Source organism: Mauremys reevesii, linkage group 5 (genome assembly GCF_016161935.1).
Source record: "Mauremys reevesii isolate NIE-2019 linkage group 5, ASM1616193v1, whole genome shotgun sequence".
NCBI lineage: Eukaryota > Metazoa > Chordata > Testudines > Geoemydidae > Mauremys > Mauremys reevesii.
In genome coordinates, this window is record NC_052627.1 from 122,830,820 (window position 1) to 122,855,992 (window position 25,173).

Here is a 25,173-nt window from a genome sequence, read left to right on the forward strand (position 1 = left end):
TAACCCCTGCAGGGGTTGAGTGTTTGCTTTGCTTGAGAGAAACGGGGGGAGGGGGCAGAGGGGGGAAAGAGTATGTTGGATGCAGGTTGTTTGCAGTTAACAGTAAGGGGGTGGGAAAATTTTCTGATTTTGCCCAGTGTCGGTTCCAAAAATCCACTCTCTCTCTCTCCCCCCCCGTCCCTGTCACACTGCCCCACACCCCCCTCTTTTGAAAAGCACGTTGCTGCCACTTGAATGCTGGGATAGCTGCCCATAATTCATCACTCCCAACAGCGCTGCAAATGCTACAAATGTGGCCACACTGCAGCGCTGGTAGCTGTGAGTGTGGCCACACACCAGCGCTGGCCCTGCACAGCTGGACGACCAGCGCTGCAACTACCAGCGCTGCAGATTTGTAAGTGTAGCCATAGCCTGGGAGCCGCTCTCCCCGCGCTGGGGCTTTGACCACACTGGCACTTTGCAGCGCCGCAATTTGCAGCGCTGGAGAGGGTGTGTTTTCACACCCTGCTGCAGCGCTGCAAATTTGTAAGTGTAGCCAAGCCCTCAGCAACTTCCTGTTCTTTCAGCTACTTCCTTATGTTCCTTTAAGCACATTACTCCATCCCAACCCTCCTCTTCCTCCCCCACCTCACACTGGAAAGTGAAACCCTGAATATACTTTAACAATCTGGTTTTAGGTTCTATAGTTCTGATTATAGGATTTAGTACTGTAGGCTCCTAACACTGATACTCAGAAAGAGATAGGGCAAAATGTCAATGTAATTAATGAAACATACATGCAAAAGAATAGGTTTAATCTGTCTTATTTCTAACATTAAAAAATAAAGACTTGTTCAACGCTTTACAAGAACTTTACAATGAATATTTGTTTCCCGATGAAGGCAGTAATTTTGCTACGGGGCCGTTTGCTAAAGTGTCGGAGATGGCTAGAGCTAAATTCCTGATACAGGCCCTGATCCTGCCACTAGAGCAGCATAGTCCTTCTGAAATCAGTGAGACACTCTGTGGATCAAGGGACTGCCTGTACAGATCCAGTTGTTGAACTGGATCCATAGAGGGTAGGATTGCACAACTCAGGCATGTTTTTCTCTAATGGAAACCAGTTGCATTTATTCATCCTACATTTTGATTTATTGTATTCGTTTGTTCAGATTTGTAAGAGAACCATCACTTTGTTCTGCAGGGAACAGTTAAAAAACACAGAATCTGGAGTAACTCCAAATACAACGAAACACAAATAATCTGGACCGCTGGGAACCTCCACATCCTAAAGAATCATTCAGAGGAATAAAGAATAACTGCATTTAACTGCCCTTCCCCTTCAGCTCACCCCTGTTTTAAATGTGCAGAGGAAAGGATGGGCTTCGCAGACAGGTTAAAAAAACCTGAACACTGTAGACTGAGGCAGACAGCAAACTCCATGTCATGGGCCCTTTTTCAATACTACTCTGCTAATTGTCCCAACCCAATCGAATGCAGAGGAGGGAGATCAGCTCACCTGTCTCCAAGGGCTACCCTTCAGTTGTTATGCATAGAGAGAAGTGTTTTCTCATTGCCTTTGCATTTAATGCCCTAGCATGCCAGCAGTGCCCCTCCCAACCATTTACATAATGCACTCCAGCCACAGATGAGGTTTAGGGAACCAACCAGCATTGGTATAGAACAGAGCTTTATGCAAGGGCACAGCCCTGTAACGCACACAGGAAGAAATTAATCCCATAGGCTGTAAAAACATTCAGGGCTACAAATTGTCTCCCTGGCCCTTGTTTCATCAGCAAGAAGTGATGCTGCAGGCAGGGAGAGCAATAGGATAGAAGTCTTTATTAACCAGGGATAGAGCCCAGTGTTACATGCTGAGAGACCCATGTTTGTTTGGTAATAGTCTGGCCCTGGCCCAGTTTCATTAGCTCCCAGTGTAACATCAAAGTAGGTCCCTCTTGAAACCTGAACCCTTTTTTCTGCCGTTCATCTCATCTTATTAGCCTCTTTATGATACTTAAGTAAATGTCACTCCTGGTTTCCTCTGCCCTTTTTTTTTTAAATTATTATTATTCCCTTCTTACTCCCTTATTTTATGCAAATACTTCCACAGTCTGCTTACGTAGTTATGGCAAGTAACTTAGGTGTCTCATGTTGGGCACCCAAAGTTTCACGGCCTACAGTAGAATCCCCTTCTGAAAATACTAACCTTAACTCCTCTGTGGGTATGTCTACACTGCAATGAAATACCCGCGGCTAGCTCACAGGCTCAGGCTGCAGGGCTAGCCCAGCCCAAGCCCCAACACCTACACTGCAATTTTTTAGCCCCCTAGCCCAAGTCAGATGATATGGGCCAGCCACAGTTGTTTTATTGCAGTGTAGATCTACCCAATGTCTCATTTCACCCATCTGTAAAATGGGGATAATATAATAATACTTAACCATAATACATCAAAGGGGTGTCGTAAGGATCCATTTGTTAGTTAATATTTATACAGTGCTTTGAAAACATAAGTGTTACATATTTTTATCTGGGAGCAGATTTGAGAGCTACTTAGTCTCTAAGGTGCCCAAGGACTCCTCGTTCTTTTTACTGATACAGACTAACACGGCTACCACTCTGAAAGTAGGAAGACAGTTGATCTTACTCCAGTTATTTTTCATTTCTGTACCACCACCTGACATCCCAAGAAGAGACTAATCTAGGTACCTATATGACCCTCATCACCATAGTATCTGAGTGCCTCCTATCATTAATGGACTTTATCATCACAATACCCCTGGATGGAAGGAAGGACAGTATTAATCCCATTTTACAGATGGCAACCCAAGACACAGCTTAGCTTAAGTGATTTGTCCACGGACACACGGGAGGTCCATGGCTGGACCACAAACTGAACTCCAGTCCCAGTGCATTGTTCTAGAAGCTAGACCATCCTTCATACTCCAAGTACCTAACTGACCTACTATTACCAAATGATAATATGTCTATTGTACACTCTTATCAAGGGAACACACAAGAGAAAAAGGAATCTTCATACATCAATATATGATGGGCATTATGAGTTGCAATGGACTAATATTCTTGAGATGTTCTGGCCATTCATCCAAGAGAAACCAAAGGAAATGTGTTGTTTCGAGTTTTAGAAATTACCTTCGATTCTGAACTGCATGTAGCTTAAAAAAAAAAAATCTTCCATGCATGAGTAGAGAGGAAACAACACAAATGTCATTTAATTTACATGACAAAGTGCTGCCATTATTTCAGTATGACAGAATGCCACTAAGGGCAATTTCCGAAAATTATTTAAACAATGTAATGAGTTAAATGTCAGCATTGGCTAATTATGTTTATGCTAATTGTTAATTAGCCCCATAATGGAGACAGTCTTAATTAACAATAGTTGTATGTGTGTGCGAACAGAGTGTGCATGAGAGAAAGAGCTGTGCTGCAAAAGAATGTTGCAAGTAATTTAATTTCCTGTAATCATAAGTATTTCATTTCAGACATTAACAGGAAATTTTCAATATACTTTAGAAAAGATGTGATTAACGTACAATGTATCTGTAAGCAATCCTTTTTGTATTACATCAGTTCTGTCACAATAATAGCAGATTTTTTTTTAAACTCTGAATTGTGTAATGCTGTATCTGTCTCGATTTTGCCTCATGTTTGTTCTGCGAAAGAGAAGACATACACATCAGCAGCATAGGCAGAATTATGACAAAGAGGTCAGTATTACTAACAATCACATACTACAGAAGATCACTAATTTCCCAGATAACAGGAGACACTAGCTATACATTACAGAGCAGAAAACCCATTAATATATTGATACTCATTCCTAATAGAGAGAACGTGGATGACATGTATAATGCCCTAAATTATGATAACAAACCATTCAATTTTAGAAAATTATATATTATTTGTTAAGTGCCAGCAATGTATCCTATATGGTACAGAACATATTAATACCCAGTCCCTGCCCCAAAGAACTTACAGCCTAAGAGCTAAGGCCCTGTTCAGAAAAGCCTTTAAGCGCATGCTTAATTTTAACCCCATACTTAAATCTGTTCTTATTCAGCAAAGCACCTGAGCACGGAAGTGTGTTGCTGAATCAGGGCCTAAAATCATGAGGTTCTTTCCCGGTGTTTACTCCGTTCATATTAGGGCAAACTCCCATCACTGTTAATAGGAATTTTGCATGAGTAAGTAGCTCAGGTGCTTGTCCTAAAAAATAAATTTGCAATCTAAAATCAAATGGCCAATTGCTCACCGCCCCCTGACTCCCGGAGCCATTCAGAAATGAGAATGTCTGCGTACGGAGCCCCCCCCTCCCATTTGTAACTGTGGGTATGTCTGCACTGCAGCCGGAAGATGTCATTCCCAGCTCCAGTGCGGACATGCCCTCAGATACCAATGTAGTACTGCACCATCTTTCCACAGGCCAGCTGGGGAGCTCTGTGCTGTTCTGGAAGGAAGCAGAGACTGGGCAGCTGAAAGGAGGAATGGGAGACGCATCCACTGGCCCTGGGGAGCTCACAACAACAAGCCAAAGGCTCTATTACAGTTCCATAGCCCCCTCCATAATGCGTATCCCACATTACAGGAATAGCTAAGGGCATCCACAGCCAGGGTACGCCCAGGCAAGGCTGCTGCGTTGGCCTGTCACTGAACCTTTGGGACCGTGTGGATTCCAGGGTTATGCTGCAGCCTCTACTGTCACTTGCACTGGTCTAGGCTGTGATCTTGAGATCACTGCCATGAACTCCCTTCTAAAGTTTCCTGCATTTTCAGAGGCGACTAAGGCTTGCTGGGTATTGTACTCCTTGTTCGTCATGCACTTGGGAAGGTACATTTATCCTTGAAGTAATAAAGCAAGATCAAGTGGTTTGTTGCCATCCACTTCCCCATTTTTGAAGTATTCCAGATGGTGTTGTGACTGTTGAAGTTGCCAATGACAAGGCAGAAGAAAGTCAGTTGGCCATGCAAACCATTCACCTGCTGGTATGTAAACAGAAACTACTGCTATTTGGTCGAGTTCAACCATGATAGGTTCCATTACACCATGGTGTTTCACAACAGTGCTTTTCACCAGTCTTTTGTCATGTACAAGTATTGTTCTCCCATAGGTGTTGCTTTTGAAGTTCACGGCAATAAGCATGCCAGGATGTCTCTATATGTCTCTTGCAGGCATGCAATACCTGCTCTATGCCAGATAGACATCAGCCTTGTGTGCAGAGAATCTCTCTACATTAAAATGGATTATTTTAAGTGCTGTCTTTGACTGAGGACCTGAAAGGAGCTGTTTATGTCAATGTCAGTGTCTTCCATTGTGGTCTGGAGGCATATTGTCAGATTGATCTCTCCCAGGATTAGTTGCAATGGAAAATTAACAGGAGTCATAACATAAATGTAGGGGGTCATGTCAGCTGCATCCACTACATCCAAGATGGCTTCAAAATTTAAAAAAATTACAGGGGGCTGTTTTGTTATTCTGCCAGTTGCTTACAACACTACTGAATCTGGCAAGAATTTTGAGAAATAGCAAGATGGTGGAAGGCATCTCCTCCTACTTAAGGATCAGTGTTTCTCTATCAAGCTGGATGGTCAGAAAAGTCAATGGTGTACTCAACAGAATGGGTTGCCCTAAGGTCCAGTGCTATTACCTTTGCTGTTTAATGTCTACACAGATGACCAACTGGAATTCCCTGGTGTGTGAAGATGATCTCAAATGCGAGTGTGGAGAATCTAGGCAAACAGTGATGCAGTGCCTTCTGTCAACATTCTGTACTCCTGAGATATACCTATCTCATAGAGCTGGAAGGGACCCTGAAAGGTCATCGAGTCCAGCCCCTTGCCTTCACTAGCAGGACCAAGTACTGATTTTTGGCCCAGATCTCTAAGTGGCCCCCTCAAGGATTGAACTCACAACCCTGGGTTTAGCAGGCCAATGCGCAAACCACTAAGCTAGAGAAGTACCACCACCGCAGCACGGTGCATGATGAGTGCATGGTGAACAACTCTATTCCAACATTTCCATCTATGGCTAGTCAGCCTTGTAAGATGCAGCTTACGACTGACTTTTCTTTGGTAAACAAACAGGGTCAGGTTCACCGGTATGCTCTGCCTGCTTTATACCTGTCTGTTGATGCACAGCACCACCTTAAGCTGGGCGTATAACTGCTTTGCATTGCTAGAGTAGCACAAAGCAGGCAGAGTGTACAAGTGGATCTGGTTTACAAATTCCACCTGTGAGCCCAATACTGTAGACACACCATGCATGGGAGATGTATTCTCAGTTAAAGCTTTCTCTACTGAGCATGCAGCATTTTAAATGGAGGTGATGAGGCTGAGCAGCTGCTCAACCTCATTACCCAGCTAGCCCCTCTCTGCCCCTCAGCTCATCTTCAGTCCTGGGTCCCACACTTACATACGTTACTGTAAAAAAACCTAAGAGTTAAGGGGACAAGTGTTTGTGTCCTCACAATAAGGACAACACTAAAAACCAATGAAATCATAAATTAAGGAAATCGAGAAAAAGGATGGTCTAATGGTTAGGGTGCTAGCCTGGGATTTGGATGATCTGCGATCGATTCTCTTCCTGTATGACCTTGCACAAGTTACTTAGTCCATCTTTGCCTCAGTTCTCCATCTGTAAAACGGGGATAACAGCTCTTGCCTACTTCACAGGGGTGTTGTGAGGCTAAAAACATTAAAGATTGTGAGGCTCAGATAGTATGGTAATGACGCCATTCAGATGAGTGTGAATCTAACACAATGCCAGTCTCCAAGCCTTGGCCCACTAGGCCCTCAATTTGTAGCTTCATTAATACTCTCTGTAGCACATCTGTTTTCTGTTCAGGAATGCTATCGTTCTCCAGGCAATGCACAACAACCTTAACTGTGACCTCTTATTTCGTTACATGGCATATTATGAACGTACAGGAATCTCTCCACAGCAAGCTGTGGAGTAAAGCAAGGCCCTGCTAATGATTATTTTTAGGGCTGTCAATCGCAGTTAACTCATGCAATTAACTCTAAAATATTAATCGCGATAAAAAAATTAATCATGATTAATCGCACTTACAACACTAGAATACCAATTGAAATTTATTAAATGTTTGTGGATGTATTTCTACATTTTAATAATTGGAGATATACCAATCTCCTAGAACTGGAAGGGACCTTGAAAGGTCATCGAGTCCAGCCCCCTGTCTTCACTAGCAGGACCAATTTTTGCCCCAGATCCTTAAGTGGCCCCTCAAGGACTGAACTCACAATCCTGGGTTTAGCAGGCCAATGCTCAAACCACTGAGCTATCCCTCCAACACAGAATACAAAGTGCACAGAATACAAAGTTCCACTGAGCTATCCCTCCAACACAGAATACAAAGTGCACAGTGCTCACCTTATTATTATTGATTACAAATATTTGCACTGTAAAAATGATAAACAAAAGAAATAGTATTTTTCAGTTCACCCCATACAAGTACTGAAGTGCAATCTCTTTATCACGAAAGTGCAACTTACAAATGCAGATTTTTTTGGTTAGGTAACTGCACTCAAAAACAAAACAGTGTAAAATTTTAAAGCCTACAAGTCCAGTCAGTCCTACTTCTTATTCTGCCAGTTGCTAAGACAAACAAGTTTGTTTACATTTATGGGAGAATAATGCTGCCTGCTTCTTATTTACAATGTCACCTGAAAGTAAAAACAGGCGTTCACATGGCACTTTTGTAGCCGGCGTTGCAAGGTATTTACATGCCAGATATGTTAAACATTCGTATGACCCATCATGCTTTGGCCACCATTCCAGAGAACATGCTTCCATGCTGATGATGCTCATTAAAAAAAGAATGTGTCAATTACATTTCTAACTGAACTCCTTGGGGGGAGAATTGTATGTCTCCTGCTCTGTTTTACCCACATGATGCCATATATTTCATGGTACAGCAGTCTCGGATGATGACCCAGAACATGTTCGTTTTAAGAACACTTTCACTGCAGATTTGACAAAACAAAGAAGGTACTAATGTGAGATTTCTAAAGACAGCTAAATCACTTGACTCAAGGTTTCAGAATCTGAAGTACCATCCAAAATCTGAGAGGGTTGAGGTGTGGAACATGCTTTCAGAAGTCTTAAAAGGGCAACGCTCTGATGTGGAAACTACAGAACCCAAACCACCAAAAAAGAAAATCAACTTTCTGCTGGTGGCAACTGGCTCAGAAGATGAAAATGAACATGCTTTGGATCATTATCAACCAGAACCCATTATCAGTATGGAAGCGCGTCCTCTGGAATGGTTTTGAAGCATGAAGGGACATATGAATCTTTAACACATCTGGCAAGTAAATATCTTTCAACACTGGCTACAACAGTGCCCTGTGAATGCCTGTTCTCACTTTCAGGTGACTTTGTAAACAAGAAGCGGGCAGCATTATCTCCTGCAAATTGCAACCAACCTTGTTTGTCTGAGCGATTGGCTGACCAAGAAGTAGGACCGAGTGGACTTGTAGGCTCTAAAGTTTTACATTGTTTTATTTTTAAAGGCAGTTTTTTGTTGTTTTTTTTACATAATTCTACATTTGTAAGTTCAACTTTTCAGTACTTGTATGAGGTGAATTGAAAAAAACATTTTTTTTGTTTTTTACAGTGCAAATATTTGTAATAAAAATAAATATAAAGTGAGCACTGTACACTTTGTATTCTGTGTTGTAATTGAAATTAATATATTTGAAAATGTAGTAAACATCCAAAAATATTTAAAATAAATGGTATTATTGTTAACAGCGCGATTAATTGCATGATTAATCTTGATTAATTTTTTAATCGCTTGACAGCCCTACTAAATATGCATATTTCCTGTTGACAGGATGGTGTCAATGATTATTTATTAGAAGAATTTTTCCTCTTGGTTGCATTGTGTCTTGAACCCTGCCTACCTTTCACAGGAATAAACAATGCCACTGATTTGGGGCCACTCTATGACCGCATTGCTGTGTACCAGGAAACCTGACACTGTTTTGCCTTGATGGCTTTGGACTGGCTGAAATATTCATACCAGTTTCTAAATAGCTTGTTTCAACTCCCAAAAAATTTATGTTGCAGAACTTTCTATGGATTTTCCAATTAAATATTTTCAAGTTGTGTACCAACATGATTAATTCCCTTTTTAAATGTGTATATATAAAAACGTAATGACATATATAATGTTCATTTTATGTGCGCACACACACACACACTAACATTTCACGTGGAGGAAACAATCACATATTTTGCATGAGGGCATTAGCTGGAATGATATACATTACAATGAAAAATACAAAAAGCTCCAGCAGCAACTCATTTGGAGCAGAGTACAGGTCTATCACATCTTATGCTGGGGTTACATTCCGCAGTCAGTGCGTAAAGCGAAAATCACATAGTCAAAATTACATTGAGTGTAATGGCGGGCGGAATCGCCCGCATGACAGGTACATTATTAAAATTGTTATTTTTCTCTTTTTTTTTGCCGACCGTGTAAAGCTGAAATCACGCATATGACAGACCTGTAGCTGTCATGTTGCTGGATTGCATGAACTCCTCAGGTCTAATTTTGTGCTCAGCTGTGCCCTGCAACTCAACTGACTTGAATTTGGCTCCATTAATTATAGGCCTTTCTACTTTTGTAAGAATGTAGACCAGTATTGTGGCCTTTTAAAACCTGAGTTTGCTTGATCTTGAATGGAAGGGCATCATTATTTATAAACATTGGGCCCAGTTTTGCTCTCGGTTGAGGCACATAATCGAGCTGCTCAGGTGTAACTGAGCAGTTTGGCTTGAAGTACGTTCCCTTAAACCCAGTGAAAATGCTAATTTAGTTCTTTCTTCGCTGCTGCTGCGAAAAATAACACAGCTTTGATGTAAGTTACAAAACAACCAACTAGCGATGCAGATGATAAAATACTAACAATGGCCTAAAAATGCCAGTCCAGGTCTCAGAGGTCTGTAACTCTGCAAAAGGAGAGAGATTCTCTACCGCAAACCCCAATCCGCTGTTGTCACCCCTTTATGCCTTTAATGAGAATATACGCAGAGTCCCTGTTTCTAAGAGACTTAATAGGTAGCTGAAAGAATTACTGTTGGTTTAAAAATACAGGTTTGCCATCCATGTTTGAACTGTCTTTGTGCAGTAATGAGCATAAATGCGTGTGATTAAACATTGCAGCTTGCCAAACAGTTTTTGTAGTTGGCTGTACAAAATGTAAAAGCAGCTTTGTCACAGTTACGTTCATAAAAATAAATGATGGGCATCTATTAATTCCACAACAAATGCAAAGAAGAAACAGGCCCTTCTCTCTCTGGTTCTGCAGTGTTCCAGTCAAATGTTGGACATTATGGTTTGTGAAGGTGTTTAAACTATGTTCTGTTATCCCCAACAAGGAAATACCTAAGGGCCTGATCCCGATCCCTTTAAGTCAATTGCAAAACTCCCATTTTCAGTTCAGCAATGCAGGACCAAGCCCTAAAACTGGGAGAGGCCTGGAGATATTTACTGGTAAGAGCAAGGGATTAGGAGTCAGGGCTGCAGGGTTACATTCCCAACTCTGCCAATTACACATGGCAAAAAAAGGCGGCTATATGTTCCAGTGAACAGCGCATGTAACTGGGAAGCTGAAGATCTGGGTTCTATTTCTGATTCAGCCACTGACTTGCTATGTGACTAGAGCTGTGCAAAGGATGGAGAATCCATTGATTGAAGGACTTAGGAACAAAAATTCCTAAATTCTCCACAACAGAAATTTCTGAAAAAAAAGTTTCCTTTGAAGTTAGTTGAAATGGTTCATTTCTATTTTGCCTTTTTATAATTTTTTCTAGAAAATTCTTAACAAAATGTCACTTCCAAATGGGTCATTTCAACAGTGTCAGAACTTTTTTCTCCCCACCTATGACTCCATTTCAGAAAGCATTTTAACTTCGGTGAAACTGCGTTCTCTCTCAGAAAATGGTCCTGTCGAAATATATCTGACCCTAGCACTATATGGGATCTTGGGCAAGTCACACCGCCTTTCTGTGCCTCACTTAACTCACAGGTGAAATGGGGAGAGTGTTAGCTGTTTTGGGAGGCTTTATTAATTAGGACCTTATGCTGCTGTCCTTGCCCAGGGAAAAATAAACCACCCTCAGTGACTTCATTATGGGAGTTTTACTTGCATTAGAATGCAGGATCATGTTATTGGGGCCAGATCCTGAGCTGGTGTAATCTGGGAGAGCTCCACTGATCTTGATGGAGCTATGCTGATTTATGCCAGCTGAGGATCCGCCCTTTAATTTTAAAGAAGCATTTTAATATCAGGTGAAAGATGCTTGTTAAATGGATATTATTCCTTAAAATATGTAATGATTACCATTGCCTGTAATTTACAAGTTAGAACTATTTACAGATAGAAACAATTCTGGAACAAGTTCAGGAATTCCTCATTGTCTTCATGTTCAGTTGGTTTTTGTCCCATATCCTCCCCCCATCCCCCCTTTGTAGTGGATTAACTCATTATTAAAGCTGCTGTGCAGAAAAAGGCTGTAAATCTCATTTATTAATTACCCTGATCATTTGAAAAATATTGTAAAGCTTCATTTCTGATGGATGTCAGCTTGTGGGGTTAGCATGCCAGGCAGGGAGTTGCAAGAGGACTAGATTGCAACTTTAACAATACACCCATACTAGGGAGAACGGACACTCCTTTCACCCCTGCATGGGCCATCTACCTCCACTACATATGGATCTGGAAATGTGGGAGTAAGCAGGTGCTGGGAGCCCAATTAATCCCCTTGGCTGGAGCCAGTGGGGTGGGGAATGGGCAGAATTTTTGACTTGACCCAGTACAGCTAAGCCAGGCTATACCACTATTTGCCACTTACCACTATAGGCCAGTGGCAAATTACTATACTACCTTTACCCCAGAGCAAGAGGGAAGCAGAGAGGAAATTGGGTCTCAAAGGGCAGTTCCCTGCTGCTACCCCTGGGACGGTGCAATGTATGCACCACTGCCTACTCAGGACTGTACCTAAAGTCTCAGTCCAGCTCAAAACATTTTTTAAAGAGAACACACCGCCACTGCAGCTGGCTGTGGGAAAACAAAAGTCCACGTGTGCAAGCTAAGTAGTTCTGCTGTTGTAACGAGTTAGTCACAAGTCTGAGGAAGCTGGGGTAGATAGGAGAAATTGGTCTTAATTGGCTACACATACTATATGTGCTATTGCTCCACATTTATGTTATTAAGGAAACATATGTCCAAGGAAACCATTTTGTTGTTGCTTCCTTTGTAGGTTAGTTTCTAAACTACTCGGTTATTGTTTTATTAAGGCAGCGTATTCCCTGATTGATGGCTTCATTCTCAGGATGACCTTGTCATTGTTTTCTCAAGTACTTGTAATTGTTACAGTGGAGAACATTGGGCTTTAATTATCTGTAGTAAAAACTCATACACTCTGGTTACACTCCGCTGATCGTATTGGATACACTACAATATTTATTTGCCGAAGAGGGAAAAATGGCAATGGCAAGTCAGTCTAAGGACTCTCACACGAGAAAGTAATGGTGGATATTACAGGTTCTAAACTACTGTAATAGCATACAGTAATTCAAGCAACCCTGGTAATCATTTGATGCTTGGGTTCAGTACAGATTACCTGCTATTACACTGGGCAGTCTCTCAATCTTGGGAATATATCTGTTAAATGTTTACACCTTAAGGTATAGAATGTAAAAACCATGGATTGGCAAATAGCACGTGCTGCAGAAACATTAGGACTTCTTAATCTTATTTTAAAGTAATGTATTCAGGTCATATGTCCAGACAGAGGTGCTTATTACAAGACTTCAGTTGCCATATACACTCATAAATAATTCAATTCAGATAGCCATTCTATAGAGTTTAGTCCACCCAAATTTCCTAGTGACTACACTGGGAGTTAGACAGGTTGCAAACTGGGGGACAGATACATAAAAACTGAAAACATTATCAGGGTTGGGGAGGGTGAGAGACAGAGACTGGATAAGTATGTGTGTATGATGTCATATAGAGAAAATTTATTTGTGCCATGTCCAATCCTAATCCCATTGAAATCAATGGAAAAACTCCTCATGCCTTCACTGGGAGTAATTTCAGGTTTGTGGGCGCAGATCCTCAAAGGTATTTTGATTTCCCTAAAATTAGGAGCCTAAATACCTTTGAGGATCTGGGCATTAAACCTGATGTATTTGGGCCCTAATCAGATTACACAGTACCTTAATCAAGAGAACTACTCCTGGGGTAAGTTACTGTGTAACCTGATTAGGGTCCAACTACATCAGGTTTAATGCCCAGATCTTCAGAGGTATTTTGGCTCCTAATTTATGTGGAAATCAAAATACCTTTGAGGATCTGGGCATTAAGTCTTATGTAGTTGGGCCCTAATCACCTTACCCAATACCTTACCCCAGGAGTCGGTCTACTGATTTAAAATTGACGGGACTACTCCTGGAGTAAAGCACTAGTCAGCCTGAGTAAGAACAACAGCATCTCATCCTTAGCGAACAGTGAAGACTATCATATGGTAGTTATTGAATGTTGGGATATTATGCAATACAGAAGAGCAAAATCAATTTGATAAGGACATGCAGGGGGGATAATGAATGATAGCAGGTGCAGCAGAAGAGTCGGGGGGAAAAATGAGTCCCTCACTATTCCTTAAATATCTAGATGTTTATCTGTGACATGTGAGCAATGTAAATTGCACATGTATCAATAGTACAAGACTTCAGTTGCTAAATGAACTCAGACAGGGCTTCATTCTGCCACTGTTACTCACCTGGAGTCAGAGCCGGCTCTAGGTTTTTTGCTGCCCCAAACAAACACAAAACACAAAAACAACGAACCAACCAAACCAACCTCCAAAAGCGCAACTGCCGAAGCAAGAAACAACAACAACAAGCCTCCCGGAATGCCACTCCTGGAATTGTGCCGCCCCAAGCATGTGTTTGGTTTGGTGGTGCCTAGAGCTGGCCCTGCCTGGAGTAGTCCCTTACTAAATGAGTAGTCCCATTGACGTCAATTAGCAATTTACTATTCTGCATGAGCAAGGGTAACCATAACAACTGTCTAACAGCCTCACCATCTTTGGTAACCGAATATTATGGATGCTTAAGGCAGAGAACTTTGACATTTTTAACCAGAAAATGTCACTTCATTGAAGCTGAAACTGTTAGTAAGAAAGGGTTAGTCTCATCAAATCTCCCATTTAAAAAAAAAAAAACAGTCCCAATTTTGTTAAATGTTTCATTTTGACATTTTCAAAATGAAACTTTGTTTTATGGTTCAAGTGACTTTTAGTATAAACTAACTAAATTTTAGAAACAAAAAGGTTAAAAATCAGCAGGTCAAAAATCAAGACAAAGTTTAGGAATTATTGATTGGTCTGACTGACAAAATTTTTGGATCATCAGTTCACTAACATTTGAGATGGTCTCAAATCAGGATAAAAAAATCACAAGGAAAAAAAACAAACTCAAAAAAACAGGAAAAAATTTGCTGCCCAACTCTGCTTTTAAAGTGGTGTTAGAAAATAGAGGTGCAAAGTGGTTTAGTACAGTCAGACATGGAAATTAAACACAATTTCTATAAAACTGCTTTAAGTAACTATACAAATGGTAGATCACATTGAGATGGGAGTCATAATACCCATGGCTCTGCCTAAATTTGCTATGTGACCTTGTCCAAGTCACTGAACCTCTCTGCAACTCAGTTTCCCTGCCTGTAGGAAGAAGATAACCAATTTCATCACTCTTACTAAAGCACCGCAAGATTGACTGAAGTATTATTGTTATTTGTGGGTTGGCTGTTAGCAGCATGGAGCAAACCCAGGACCTCTAGTTCTAAAAGCAGGAGCCTCTACTGCCTGAGCCAGAGGTGTTAGCTCAGAGCTAGTAACTAACTGATTAGTCTCTCTTTGTGGCCCAGCAATTAGAGAAGGACAGAGAGCCACATACTATAAGTGTGGTTACATTATAAAACTCTTAGGGATATGTTGTCAACACAATGCATGCAGAGCTACACAATTCCCCCAACATCCAGAGGTGACTGCGTCCCTCAGGCTGCAATAGTTATGGCCCTCATCCTGGACTCTTTGCACTGTACAAAACTCCCACTTACTCGGGAAAGGGTCAGTCTCTCAACATTGTATTGCTTCAACTGAAATCAGTAATGGCACTCAAGCTGGAGCCCCTGAATTTTGAGAGAAGGGGCTGCCAGCAGAACATTCTGAAAAGGTCCTCACCTTTGGCATTTACTTCTACAAATGGGCCCAAAATAGCTGAACGTTGAGTCAGAAGCATGCTACAAAGTCCATCTATTGGCATGGGCTTTGGGAGCAGGAGAAGGGTTGCAAGGATTAGTACTTAGAGGGAAGGTGAAGTGGTTTTATACATTTAAGATATGGGTGGTAAGTAACGTAGGGGAGAAAAATAATCAGGCACTAAAGATATCTTTAATCTAAGGCAGACATCACAAGAACCAATGGCTGGAAGCTGAAGGTAAATTCAAATTAGAAATGAGGCACTAGTTTTAACAGTGAGAGGGTGAGTAACTATTGGAACAAAATTTTCAAGGGAAGTGGAGGATTCTCCATCTTTTGGAATCTTCAGATCAAGACCAGATATCTTTCTAAAAGATACTCTTTAGTCAAACACAAGTTATTGGGCTCAGCGCTGGAGTAACAGTGAAATGTAATGGCCTCAGATATACAGGAGGAGGGTAGACTAGATAATGTAGGGGTCCCCTACTTTTCATAGATTTGAAGGTCAGTATCAATTTCACAGAGTGAAATGAGACTCCTCATTGATGTACCTGTTTTGTTTACTAAATGTTTTGAATTACAGGTAAAGGACCAGAGAGCACAGGTGAGGCACTTTGGAATATTATATTTAAAAAAAACAAACAAAGAGTATAGGGACCCAATGAGAAGCCCAAAGGAGACAATTATTGTAGGACTTCTCAGTTTTAGGAGGGCTTCCTGGACACAATGAAGCCTTCAGAGGGAAACATAAAATGTCTATAAAATAAACTATGTTATATTTAAACTCCCATAAAAGCACAATAAAGTGTGTCTGGCTGGAAGTGGTATAGAGGGAAACATGCTAAAAGGTGCATGTTCCTTTCTTTAATGTGTCACTATGCATGGTGTTCCTCTTGACAATGTTAATGCCATAGATGTCCTGTGTTTAATGCAGTTCCCAAGGTCCAGATTCTCTTGCCTTTACTGAGTGAACAGTGCTTCACTCCACAAATAATCCCATTGAAAAAAATCCAATCTGATTTTTCACAGAATAAGGTACTACTCTATTTGAATAAGGATGATGGAGTCTGCCCAAATAATATTTAAAATGCACAGACACTACCGATTAGATTGATATAGAAATACTGCTTCTGAACACTAAACACACACCATACTTTGGGGAAGTCAAGATCCAGAGCAGGATTTCTTTATTCTATTCTAATTTTTGTATCACTTCCATCACTGCATCAGCCTCATCTCCTCTCTAGATCTAGCTAGAAATCATAGGGAGTTGTGGATGCTTGGATTTTATATGTACTGTATTTACGACAAGCAGAATATCTATTTTACAAAGCTATTTTAAAGTGGCCTCCCTCCTCAATTAAGCTGGTTAAGAGATACATGTATCTATTAGGCATGCTTTATGATCCATCTCAACACTGCAGTTTAGAAAGAAACATCTGACATTTAAAAAAAAATATGCAAACAAAGTTACTGTGTAGTTAGTTCATCTCAGTTCACAGAACACAAATTCGATAGTGAAAAGTGATTTGGGAGTCATTTCATTTGCTATTAAGTTTTACACAACGTGGCAGCATTAAATAAAGAACATGTGCTAACACCCTTTTTTGGGTCTAGTTTCAATTAAATCGAAATGGGATTGCAGTGCGAGTTGACCCAAGCAATAGCAAAATAGTTGTGCCAAACTCGGTGCCAAAGCCAGCTGCATGATGCTGGTTTCCCTTTCCATACCGATCATACCATCCTGCCAGCTGAGATTCTGAAAAGGTAGGAATATCAAAATGAAAGTGTTATATCCTTGGAAGCAGCTGGTTTAGGAAGAAATCACTTGAGGCCGGACAGCAGACAGCTAACAAAACTACCATTTTATTTACAGACACAGAGCTCACCCAACCAGCCGAAGCTGGCTGGGCTATCCCCTAATAATCTAACTCAGTTGCCACAGGAACAAAAACCATGACAACCAAATACACAACATATTCCTCCCCCCCCCCGCCCCCCAATAAGAACATCCTCCAAATAAAACACACACTAGACTAGAGAAGGAGGGTAGATTGCCTCCATTCCTGGATAAACCCTGGGGATTATTTTGCCCCATAACCGTGGGTTCGCCCTAGCTAAAGATCCAGCCGATGAGGAGGCCTTCTGTCTCAAGGTGGATTACGGCGAACTTCTGGTGTGGTTGCACCCAAAAGTACCATGGGCTCAGGGTCTGCAGCACGAACAGGTGGTATTAGCTCGTGCTGGGCAAAGGGATATCTCAGCTGCCAGCAGTAATGGAGGAGAACAGTCAGGAACAGGTGATTCGGTGTCTCACCAGAAGAGGTGAAGTCAGACCACTCAACTGCAGATGTGTCCTGAGGACTGGCATGACCTGGCAACAGCTGATCTACATGTCGCCGCCAGGTAAGATTCTCTGCAGTCCGGACTGTGTAGGAAACAGGTCCTGTTTGAGTGATGATTGTGGCAGGTACCCATTTAGCTCTGGAAGTATAATTCCAAGCCAAAACTGGCTGTCCCGGGCTAAAGGTTCGGTCTTTTGCTCTGGGTGCCCGTCTGATGACTTGATATTGCTGCTGATGTTGCACAATTTGTTGGGGTTCAGCATGTTTCAACAGATCAAAGCAAGTGCGCATCATTAGAAAGGCCGGAGATGCGTGGGTCGTAGCATGAGGTGTGTTTCTGTAGGAAAGTAAGAAGGTATCCAGACGCTTTTGAATGGAGTGTTGTCCCCTTGCTGATTTCAAAGCGTGTTTCATTGTCTGCACAAATCTTTCAGCTAATCCGTTGGATGGATGGATGATATGGCGCTGACGTGATGTGGTGTATCCCATTTGCCTTCATAAAATTTTGCAACTCCTGAGAGACGAACTGCGGTCCGTTGTCACTCACAAGTTGTTCTGGCAGACCAAAATGACTAAAGAGTGCTCGTAGTTTTTGGATAGTACTCTCTGCAGTAGTGGACTGCATTATAGAGGCTTCTGGCCATTTAGAATGGCCTCTACTGCCACCAAGAACATGCTTCCTTCAAGGGGACCAGCAAAGTCAATGTGAATACGTTGCCATGGGTTTTCAGGCCAGTCCCATGGGTGTAGAGGTGCCCACTGGGGTGCATTCCTCACACCCTGACATGACATACAAGCTTTTGCCTTCTCTTCAATAGCACTGTCCAATCCAGGCCACCAAAAATAGCTTCGTGCAATTTCCTTCATGCACACTATTCCACAGTGACCGGAATGTAGCTGTTCTAACATCTGTGATCTCAGTGGTGGTGGAATAATGACACATCTCCCCCACAACAAACAACCAGATTGGACTGATACCTACATGTCCAGGAGGACGGAGTTAACAAGGTCGGGTGAGACTGGAGAGGTTTTCCATGCATCACCAGGTCCATAACTTGGGACAATACTGGGTCAACGCGAGTTGCCTTCTTTATCTGAGTAACAGTGATGGGTGTATTCTCTACCTGTTCAAAGTAGAAGATTTCCTTTTGGGCACTATCTTGATGTTTGACCGGCAAAGGCAACCTTGAAAGGCCATCTGCATTGCCGTGCAGAGTGGATTTCCGATATTTGATTTCATATGTGTGTGCTGAAAGTAACAATGCCCAACGTTGCATCCGACTAGCAGCTAATGGGGGAATGCCTGTGTAGGGTCCAAAACTTGACATCAAAGGTCGATGATCTGTGAGAAGAGTAAACTTTCGCCAAAAAAGGTACTGATGAAACTTCCGAATTCCAAAAACAATTCCTAATGCCTCACGTTCAATTTGGGCGCAGTTAGTTTCTGCTTTGCTTAGAGTGCGTGAAGCAAAAGCAATAGGTCTTTCCTCTCCCGAAGGCATAATGTGTGACACGACTGCTCCCACTCCATAAGGGGAGGCATCACAGGCCAAGTGTAGGGGTAAGGATGGATCAAAGTGCGTTAGAACTTCAGAATTTAGCAATGCATCCTTAGCTTTGTTAAATGCAACATCACAGGCTTCAGTCAACTTCCAGACCTTGTTCTGCCCAAGGAGCTCATGAAGTGGTTTTAGCAGCGTGGCTAACTGTGAGATGAACTTTCCATAATAGTTCAGTAGTCCTAGAAACGAGCGCAGCTGGCTTACATTTTGAGGTGGGGGAGCCTCCACAATAGCTTTAACTTTTGCAGGGGCCTTATGAAGACCTGCAGAATCAATGATGTGTCCCAAATATTCAACAGAGGGCTTGAAGAATTCACACTTGTCTTTGCGAACTCGTAGGCCATACTCTTCCAGTCTTTGTAGGGTAGCCTCTAAATTCTTTAAGTGATCCTCTTCATTTCTTCCAGTGACCAGGATATCATCCAGATAGCACTGAACTCCTGACAAGCCACACAAGATCTGGTCCATAGCCCTCTGGAACAGGGCGGGAGCAGACATTATTCTGAAGGGTAGGCGACAGTATCGAGAAAGCCCCTTATGAGTCACAATAGTCAACAGCTCTTGGGACTTTTCATCGACGTGCATCTGTAAATAAGCTTGACTCAGATCAATCTTACTGAACTTTTGTCCCCCAGCCAGGCCTGCAAAGAGGTCATCGATGCGGGGAAGCGGGTATTGCTCTGCACACAACACTGGGTTGACAGTGACTTTAAAATCACCGCAAATCCGGAGAGCACCATCTTTCTTCATTATTGGAATGATAGGAGTGGCCCATGAGCTATGGGTAACTGGTATTAGGACTCCATTGGTGACCAGGCGCTCCAGGTCTGCTTCAACTTTTGGCCTGATGGCATATGGCACAGTTCGGGCTTTCAGATATTTTGGTGGACTGTCAGGTTTAATGTTCAATGTCACAGTGATTCCCTTCATACTTCCCAAATCATCTCCAAAAACAGCAGCATGTTTCCTTAGTATAGGGGTTAGACTGGTTTCTTCTTTAGTCATCCGGTGCACTTCTGCCCAGTTCAGCTGAATCTTCCCAAGCCAAGACCTACCCATTAAGGCTGGGTAGTCACCTCTCACCACAAACAGTGGCAATTTAGCAGCCTGTCCATTGAGCTCCACCTTAACATCAATAGTGCCCAACATGGGCACAGCTTCTCCCGTATACGTCTTCAGAACAGTTTTTGTTGCCTTAAGCGGAAGATGCTGTAGCTTTTCTTTATACACAGTCTCGGAGACCAGCGAGACGGCTGCACTGGTGTCTAGTTCCATGCGTATAGGTTTGCCATCCAACAACGGGGTTACCCAGTATTCATGTGAGCCCACTGCCAAAAGACAAAACATGCAGTGGCACTTCCTCTCGCGATGAGGTGTCACCTTGATCATCCTGGGTCTGCTCTAGGGTATGCAGGGTTCCTCTTTTTGTCAGCCAGACCACAGGCCTCTTTTTCTTTTGTTTACAGGCATACTCAATGTGTCCCTTTTTGCCACAGTGTCAACACACCAGGTCCTTACACCAGCATTCTGATGCCTGGTGACCCAGCTTACCACAGCGGTAACATTCTTGACTCTGCACAGTTTTGTGGGTTGGTTCTTGTGACACTTTTTGCACCCTAGGGGATGCACCGATGTATTGCGCCTCCCTTGTAGCCAGTTCCATGGAGACAGCAATATCAACAGCCTTCTGTAAGGTAAGCTGAGCCTCTGTCAGTAGGCGCTTCGGTATAGCTTCACTGTAGAGGCCACACACTAACCTGTCACGCAGGGCATCATTTAACATCTCTTTAAATTCACAGTGTTCTGCTAGCTTTTTTAAAATTGCTACAAATTGTACAACTGTTTCATCTTCCTTTTGGTCTCTTTTGTGGAACTTATATTCTTTCAGCAATTACCAGTGGTTTTGGGGAAAATGGGACCCCAGGATTTCCACAATGTCACTGTAAAATTTAGTCTCAGGCTTAACAGAGTGTAGTAAGCTGCATAGCAGGGAGTAGGTTTTAGCCCCTACAACACTTAAGAATATTGGCACCTTCTTCGCTTCTGTAACGTCATTTGCAATAACAAAAAGCTCAAAACGCTCAGTATACACATGCCACTGCTCTATATTCTCATCAAAAGGTTCCAGTGGCCTGGTCAGAGTAGCCATGATTTTTAGTTTCACTTTCACAGTCAATGCAAACAAGCAGTTTTTTGTTTGTTCGTTCTTTACCTTGACTTCTACTTCCTTCTGTTACTGGAGCAGCACCAGAATCCCATCCATCGTCGCCACTTGTTATATCCTTGGGGAGAGCCAGTTTAGGAAGAAATCACTTGAGGCCAGACAGCAGACAGCTAACTAAACTACCATTTTATTTACAGACACAGAGCTCACCCAACCGGCCGAAGCTGGCTGGGCTATCCCCTAATAATCTAACTCAGTTGCCATAGGAACAAAACCCATGACAACCAAATACACGACAGAAAAAAAAGGCATAGTTATTGCCACTGTACACGGTGCGGAGTGGCCTGTATTTTCCTACTAACGTGACAGACACTTAAATGAAAGAAGTTAATTCACTGCTACAATAAAACAGTGGCCAAGCCTCCCTTACCTTTATTTTATTGCTAGCAACTATAATAAAATGGCTGCTGGAGCTCACACACACACACACTTTTTCCTTTTTGCTTCATAGTCAAATGAAGTGTTAGGTATATGAAGGTAAAATAATGGATATTAAACCATTGTTATTACATTGATTCTGCAGGCAACAGGGGCAGGGTTTTATATATTAACAGTGCTGAGGACAGTGTTCTGCTTTAAAACAAAAATACTTGGAGCCACTTCAATAGCTGGTTTTTCACTCGGTGCTTGAGGGGGCTGGTGGGGGGGAAGTCAGCAAATGACAAGAAGCAAAACCCAGTTCTGGCAAAGCCTAAGTCACTCAGTATGTGGTAACGATGATGAGCCTGTGCTAATTATTTAAATACGGCCATAAAACCTGGAAGGCTAACAGGCTAATTCGTAAATATAACATGTACTTATGCACAATATATGGTTTTACTATTGTTCCTCCAGCCTTGCGCGGAGACGCAGATGCTGCCAAAAGAAAGATTAAAGGCCAGCGCAGAGACAGGGATGCACGGGCTGACCCCGTCCATTACTGAGCACCCACAACTCTCATCAAAGTCAACAGGTGATACAGCTGCTCAGTACATTTCAGGCTCAGGCACTGAAGATGAACCAGCACCAGCTAATATACCTTAGGCCTCTGTTAACTCCTTGCGGATCCCCCTATGCAGCTGCTAATGAAAAGCCACAGGGACTGCCAGTAGCAACACAGCTCAAAACAAACTGTGAGAGAAGGATACCAGAGCACCATGGAAAAAAGGTACTCACCCTGCAAACAGCTCCTGCCTCTTCAGATCTAAGAAAAGGAGAACCTCATTTTCACTTATCTCCGGTATATTTCTTCCCTCTAAAGTTCACACCCTACCCGCATATCCCCTCTCACTTGTAGGGATGCTTTATAGGCTGACCCTGTGGGATTGCCGATCCGATTCATCCTGGCCTCCTAGCCCCATGCCGTGTATTAACCAGAGCGTTCCCTCTAACTGAGTAAGCCCAACACATTCAGCTACTTGGCCAAATCTTGTTCCCCCCATTCATGCATGTGTTCCCTTTAATCCCATGAGCCGGTCATGCAGGATTTGGGCCATTCTCAGCAGCCCTCTTCAGTTAATCCTTCTGAAGAACCTGTCAACTCAGATATTTGTGTCAATGAAGTTATTGATTTCATATCTTTACCACTTTTCCTACAGTATTTTGGGTCATGAGGTCATGTGACCCCACCTCGTCCAATAGCTAGCTGGTCAATAGTTTAAGAAACCTCAGTATTGACTGCTGGGCAAATGATCGTGCAGAGAAAATGACCAAACATCCATCAATTGGATTGTGTTTGGCAACACAAGGGTGTTTGCAGTGAACTCATACAGATAACTGGGTCAGTCTACTAAAGATACATGTGTCATCAGCTTTAAAGCAATTGATTCTGTTAAAAGTGAAATGAAGATGCAATTGGAACCGTCTTTGGTCCTTAGCCAAAACCCTTTGAAGTCAAAGCTCCCATCAGTTGCAATGGGCTTTAAATCAGGCCCTTTGTGTGTATGAACAACAGCTCCTTAGTCAGTCTCCCAAAATAAATCAAATACATTAAGACATTTTTTTGTAAATTATTTAAGTGCAGCCAAGTTGCCAAAATGCATTTAAACATGTCAGCTTCCGTGCTGATTTCCAGCCTTGTGTAATCCCACTGACACCAGGAGGATTCTAATCTGTCAGTCAGCACAGGATGCAGCCATTAGAAGTGAACTATTTTTGAGTGCCCAGAAGGCAGCTGGACATTTCACAATAACATGAAGTCATGACCACTGCCTCAAATTGTGCAAGAGTGGGTAAGAAGCAGATTGCAAAGGAGGAAGGGGTTATCATAATTAGTTAATGTTGTTACGCAGTAAGGCACACACATGTCTTGGCGTTTGTATGGAAAGCTTGTAACATGCAATCATGTATTAAAGACTGAATTATAATACATATGCACAAAGGGGCAGAATGAACGTTGAACCTGCCAAGAACAGTTTCACTATTTATATCTTCAGCGGTATTAATGTTAAGGGACTGGGGCTCCCTCACCTCCCATGCAAACCTGTTCTAAATCTGATACCCAAAAAACAGAAGGGACCATTAATTGAGAGATGATTGGAGCCATTTATTATTGTTCTTTAGTACCTGTAGATGTTCATGGCACTTTGCAGACATTGGAAAGAGACAGAGAGTACTTACTCTGAGGAATTTACAATCTGATTTAAAAACAGTGCAGTGATACAAAGGAGAAGACATTGAACTATAATGGGGAAAGTGGAACGGACAAGTGTTTTTGTCCGAAGGTTTGCTTAGTGTTTTGAGGATGAGGTGCTACAGAATTCAGTATTGTTACAATAATTAGAATTTACCTGCATTGGCTGAAGAGGTTCCAAGTTTATACACATGATTTTTACACAGCCTGTGACTGGATAACACCTTGACCAATACGATTACAGCTTTCATCATGCCTTGTGATATTTCCCAACCAAATTTCATCATCAATAATAGCAGATAAGGCCTCACACTCAGGAGTTTTGGTTTCCATCCCTGGGTCTGGCAGAGACTTCCTGGGTAACCTCAGGGAAGAGAGACTCTGTGCATTGGTTTCAACATCTGTAAAATAGGGGTGGTAATATTTAGGTCACGGGGCTGTTGTGAAGATTAAGCCTCTGTCTATGTAGCGTCACTGTAGAGCATCCATTAACTGTATCTAATGTTTGGCCCGGATCCCTCAAAAGTGCTTTACAATGTATTTAGGCTCCTAACTTCCATCTATTTCAATTGATCACAAAGACCCAGATCATCAGACAGAACTCACAATAGGAGTGAAAAGTAGTAGTATGCAGCGATACAAGCACAGGGCCTCCCTAAAGAGATCAAGTATTGATTCAGCAATAAAATAACCGAAGCTTGCACAATGACTGCAGACTCCTCCTTCACCACACCAGGTGATTTTTTAAAAAATTATATATATTCTACAAGTGCCTAGAGTAGAGACCCTAGCAGAGACTGGAGCCCCAGTGAGAGAGAGGCACTGTAAATTTACAATCTATGTCGGCAAAATAGACCAAGGGGAAACAAAGGCACAGAGAAGGGATTGGCTTATAGTCACACAGCATGTCAGCAGCAGAATCAAGATTAGAACCCAGGGCTACTGATTCCCAATCCTGTGCACTCCATTGAGCCAATACAACTGCTCTGTTTTGTAGTAGAGAATCTGGTGTTTGAGCCCTGGAAGCACTAAATGACAGGGTCTATGTGGGAACTGAGATTTCTTCTACAATACTGTTACTTTCCTCAGAGGCATCGCTGCCCTTTTCCAACCTCAGTCATACTCACAGCAGAGG

General features: G+C 42.2%; 1 long non-coding RNA gene across 1 annotated transcript; it reads left to right on the forward strand.

Annotated features, from left to right (window-relative positions):
* Nucleotides 1-18,612: 18,612 nt before the first annotated feature.
* LOC120406233 lies at nt 18,613-23,782 on the forward strand. The gene is made up of 3 exons (XR_005599157.1): nt 18,613-18,668; nt 22,262-22,646; nt 23,005-23,782. It is a non-coding gene; the product is annotated as an uncharacterized LOC120406233 (long non-coding RNA).
* Nucleotides 23,783-25,173: the final 1,391 nt, after the last annotated feature.